Raw genomic sequence first — 5,809 nt, 5'->3', positions numbered from 1 at the left:
GGCTGTGATTGTCTCCCATTGGCTGGGCTGTGATTGTCTCCCATTGGCTGGGCTATGGCTGTCTCTCATTGGCTGGGCTATGGCTGTCTCTCATTGGCTGGGCTATGGCTGTCTCCCATTGGCTGGGCTGTGATTGTCTCTCATTGGCTGGGCTGTGATTGTCTCCCATTGGCTGGGCTGTGATTGTCTCTCATTGGCTGGGCTGTGATTGTCTCTCATTGGCTGGGCTGTGATTGTCTCTCATTGGCTGGGCTGTGGCTGTCTCTAATTGGCTGGGCTGTGGCTGTCTCTCATTGGCTGGGCTGTTGCCAGGGTGGAGAAAACCTTCCTTCTTCTCACTGGGGTGATAAAATAGTATCCCTGTGCAAGATACCTCTCTTCCTGTGGGGTCTGCAATGGATGGTAAGTGCTGGGCATAAGACACCCCCCCCCCCCCTCGGCCAGCCTCCTGGACTCCATTCTAATTTTCACGTAGCCAGTTAAGGGACTGTGAATTTCTAACCATTTCCTTAAGGAAAAATGTGTATAGTAAAAAAATACATATATTTAGTTTAGATAGCTTAGTTTTATATTGTTGTCTTAGATGAATCTATAATAAACCTAAATGAAGTAAAAAGACTCCTTCCACTTTATTACATGTCTGAAGTCAATAAAGCTAATGCAATACAGTTTGCTGTAGATTTCTGACTGCCTCACGTCTTATTATGTACTCAGAGCCCTATGTTTGTTCATAAATTAATTCCTGCTTCCTCCCCTAATTATTGTATAATTCAGTGGTATCACTTTTTAAAAATCAAGTCATTAGGGACACCTGGGTGGCTCAGTTGGGTAAGTGTCTGTCTTTGGCTCTGGTCATGATCCCAGGGTCCTGGAATCAAGCCCAGCATCAGGCTCCCTGCTCAGTGGGGAGTCTGCTTCTCCCTCTGCCTCTCTCCCTGGCTTGTGTTCTTCTGTTCTCTCTCTCTCTCTCTCAAAAAAAAAAAAAAAAAAGTCATTATCATACCAACAGCAATAAGAGAAAGCAGGTGGAGGGAGTGGGTGGGGAGTATCACTTTTTGAAAAGCATTTTTTGGTGCCTCTTGCATCTCAAATGTGGCCTTATCAAGGATTACACATTTCAGATTTAACCCTCATCTTTTCTTTTTAATGTGCTAGATCTTTTTTTTTTTTTAAGATTTTTATTTATTTATTCATGATAGTCACACACAGAGAGAGAGAGGCAGAGACATAGGCAGAGGGAGAAGCAGGCTCCATGCAGGGAGCCCGACGTGGGATTCGATCCGGGGTCTCCAAGGTCATACCCTGGGCCAAAGGCAGGTGCTAAACTGCTGCGCCACCCAGGGATCCCCTAGATCTTTTCCCTACCTTTTATTTTTTAAGGTAAAACTTATATAAAGTGGGATGCATGGATCTCAAGTATACCATTCAGTGAGTTTTAACAAATAGATAAAGGTACATGACTCCAGCTCGTATCATAACACAGAGTGTTGTGCCCAAGATCACGAATCCGAGAAACCACCAAGGAGCCGACACCAATGCAAACACACGAGGGTTTATTTACAAGCTCGAGCCTGGGTCCAAGTATACCCGACGCAGTGGAGCAGCGACCTAAACCCCGAGACTAAGAGGCTTAGCAACTGGGATCCCTGGGTGGCGCAGCGGTTTAGCGCCTGCCTTTGGCCCAGGGCGCAATCCTGGAGACCCGAGATCGAGTCCCGCATCGGACTCCCTGCATGGGGCCTGCTTCTCCCTCTGCCTGTGTCTCTGCCTCTGCCTCTGTGTGTGTGTGTGTGTGTGTGTGTGTGTGTGTGTGTGTGTGACTATCATAATAAATAATAAATAATAAAAAAAGAGGCTTAGCAACTTTATAGGGGCCAGTGGCCAATGGGATACGCAGAAAGTTGCACAGTCATGCTGGTCCGCTGAGTTAGGGTGTGCCCTGGTCTTTGACTAGGGCGGGGCAGTATCACTGAGCCGATTTCCGATTAGGGTGTGTCCTGGTCTTGACTCGGGCGGGGCAGTGCCCTAAGTAATAAGCAGGTCAGCACAAGGCGGGTGCAGCCCAAAGTAGAGTCAGTCCTGCTCTGCTTGTCCAGGGGTAGGGGATTTTGTTAAATTTCCTGGGTCCCACAAGAGCATTTCCATCACCAAGGAAAGTTTACAAGTACCCTTCTGATGAATCGTCTCACCTATCCCCAGCCCGAGAGACAGCCACTATCGTGGCTTCCATCAGCATTGTTTGTCTTGTTCTAGAACTTCATATATAGAACCAAACAGTATTGCTCTCTTGTCTGGCTTGTTTCACTCAACATAATGCTTATAAGATGCATACAGTTTCATATATCAGGCATTTGTTCTTTTCTGACTACTATCCCATTATATGACTATGTCCCAGTTTCTTCAGCCACTGTCCAATGGATGGAAATTTGGGTTGTTTTCAGTCTTTAGCTAATAGGAATAAAGCTTTATGAAGGTCCTTGGACAAACGTTTTAGAGGGCATACATTTTTACTTCTCATGGATAAGTATCTGGAAATAGAATTGCTTGGCCATAGGGATTGTGAGTGATTAACTTGATAAGAAGTAGCCAGACAGTTTCCCAAAGCATTGAGCCCATGACAATGTATGACAGCTGTGGTGACCACATCCTGCAACACTGAGTGTTGTGAGTCTTACACATCAGCCATTCTCTTGGGGTGTGGGAGAACCTTATTATGCATTTTACTGATGAATATTGAACACTCTCTTACGAGCTTATTGGCCATTGATTTTGTTTCCTTTGTGAAATCTATGTCCAAATATCTTGTCCCCTTTTTAATTGGGTGGTTTGTCTTACCATTGAGTTGTGAAAGTTCTTTACCTAGAAGTTTTTTCTTCCATGCTTTCTTCTACAAATTTTATAGCTCTAGCCTTATATTCAGATCAAGATTCCACTTCAAGTTAACTTTTTTGCAAGGTGTGAGATAGGGGACGAAGTTCATTTTTTCCATACGAAATCTTGTTGCTTCAGCACCATTTGTTAGACTATTTTTCCCTGTTGAATTATCTTGTCCCTTTTGTGGAAAATCAATTGACTATAAGTGTGGATCTATTTCTGGAGTCAATATTCCATGCCAATGACCTGCCTACCTATCTGTCAACACACAGTCTCAAGTAATATATGGTGGAGACAGAGATGAATCAATAAGCTCATAGTAGTTGAACCTGAGTAATGGGCACAGGTATTAGTTGTATTACACTCTTCTACTTTTGTATAATAAAATGCTTTCAAAAAGAGAGAGATAGGGGGATCCCTGGGTGGCTCAGCGGATTAGCGCCACCTTCGGCCCAGGGTGTGATCCTGGAGTCCCTGGATCGAGTGGAGTCCCACATCAGGCTCCCTACATGGAGCCTGCTTCTCCCTCTGCCTGTGTCTCTACCTCTCTCTCTCTGTCTCTCATGAATAAACAAAATCTTTTAAACACACACAAACACATAAACACATACCGTCTACTCCAAATAGATGAAATATTTAAATGCAAACAGTATCATACAAGTAGAAGAAAATTTCGGAGAGTGCTTACAGTATCCTGAGGTGAAGAGGTCTTTCTTAGCATGATGAAAAAGTCCAAAACTTTATAAAGGAAATGACTGACATCTAATGACATGAAAACATAATGTCTGTGTCAAAAAAAATCATAGACAAATTAAAAGATGAGGACAAATGGCAGAATATTTGCATTATATAAAAGAGCCACAGGGTGATCATCATGATATATAAAGGCTCCTTAAAAATCATTAAGAGATGCAGATTTCAACTACATTAGTAACGTTATTTTTAAAGTGTCTGGTGAGTCACTAAGTTTATCTGTGGAATTTGTACACCTTTTTGTTTTTATTAGATGTTTTATAATAAGTTTAGGATAATGAAAACAAAACAATAAAAAAAAAGAGGAGCAACCCAATAGAAAAGTGAGAAACAGGTAAATAAATGCTCATAACAATAACCAAATATGATACGGTGATTTGTAATAAGAAATATGTTATCATGGGCAGCCCAGGTGGCTCAGCAGTTCAGCGCCACCTCCAGCCCAGGGCCTGATCCTGAAAACCCGGGATCAAGTCTCACGTCGGGCTCCCTGCATGGAGCCTGCTTCTCCCTCTGCCTGTGTCTCTGCCTCTCTCTCTCTCTCTCTCTCTCTCGTGAATAAACAAAATCTTAAAAAAAAAAAAAGAAATATGTATCTGGCCTTCATCCATGGTTCCTGGCACATAATTCTAAAATTTGGAATTTCTTATATAAGAACCATAGGGGCATCTTTTGTTAAAATACTTAGTTTTGTACTCAGTTCCTGAAACAGCTCCAGGATGGTAAAGGCAAAGTGGGTGTCTTTTGTCATTTGCAACAAGACTCTTTCCCCTACATCTGAGTTTATGTTAACAAGGTGACTTTGGGGGACACCTGGGTGGCTCAGCGGTTGAGCATCTGCCTTTGGCTCAGGGCGTGATCCTGGGTCCAAGGATCGAGTCCCACATTGAGCTCCCTGCAAGGAGCCTGATTCTCCCTCTATGTCTCTGCCTCTCTCTGTGTACCTCTCATTAATAAATAAATAAAATCTTTAAAAACAAATAAAACAAAACAAAACAAAAAAACAAGGTGACTTTTGCAGAGCCCCTAAGGATGGGGACTGGTTGTCAGGGAAACCTGTGAGTACAGGGTTAGAACTTCCAGCCCCAACCCCAGCTCTAGCAGGGGTAGAGGGGCTAGAGATCTGAGTTCAATCACCAATGTCCACCAATGTCCCATGATGTAATCAGTCATGCCTTTGTAATGAAGCCTCCATAAGAAGCCAAAAGGACAAGGCTCAGACAGCATCCAGGCTGGTGAACATGTGGAGATTTGGGGAGAGTGGTGCACCAGGAGAGGTCTTGGATGCTACACCCCTTCCCATATACTGTGCCCTACACAATTTTTCCATCTGGCTGTTCCTGAGTTATACCCTTTTATAATAAGCAGGTAATCTAGTAAGTAAACTTTCCTGAGTTCTATGAGCCACTCTGACAAATAAATCAAACCCCAGGAGGGGGTCATGGGAACCTCTGGTTTACAGCTGATTGGTCAGAGGCACAGGTGACAACCTGGACTCACCATTAGTGTCTGGGGTGGGGGGCAGTCTTGTGGGAATGAGCCCTAAACTTGTGGGACTCAAGACTACTTTCAGGTAGATAGTGTCAAAATTGAGTCGAACTGTAGGACATTTGGCTGCTATCTGGAGCATTCAACACACAAAAAACCCCAAAAAATCCAGTTAAGAAATGGGCAGAACATATGAACAAACATTTTTCCAAAGAAGACATCCAGATGGCTAACACACGAAAAGATGCTCAACACCGCTCATCAGCAGGGAAATGCAAATCAAAACCATGGTGAGATACCATCTCAAACCAGTCAGAATGGCTAAAATTAACACAGGAAACAACAGATGTCGGTGAGGATGTGGAGAAAGGGGAACCCTCTCACACTGTTGGTGGGAATGCAAGCTGGGGCAGTCCCCTGGAAAACAGTATGGAGGTTCCTCAAAAAGTTAAAAATAGAAACTACCCTACAACTCAGCAATTGCACCACTAGGCATTTATCCAAAGGATACAAACATACGGATTCATTGGGGCACATGCACCCCAATGTTTATAGCAGCTTTACCAAAAATAGCCATACTATGGAGAGAACCCAAATGTCCATCGACTGTTGAATGGATAGAGAAGATGTGGCATATATTTAATGGAATATTACTCAGCCATCAAAAAGAATGTAACCTTGCCATTTTGCTATG

The sequence above is a fragment of the Canis lupus genome, chromosome 31 (genome assembly GCF_011100685.1).
Source record: "Canis lupus familiaris isolate Mischka breed German Shepherd chromosome 31, alternate assembly UU_Cfam_GSD_1.0, whole genome shotgun sequence".
NCBI lineage: Eukaryota > Metazoa > Chordata > Mammalia > Carnivora > Canidae > Canis > Canis lupus.
The sequence above is the reverse complement of the archived record's forward strand: the minus strand, read 5'-3'. Positions refer to the sequence as shown.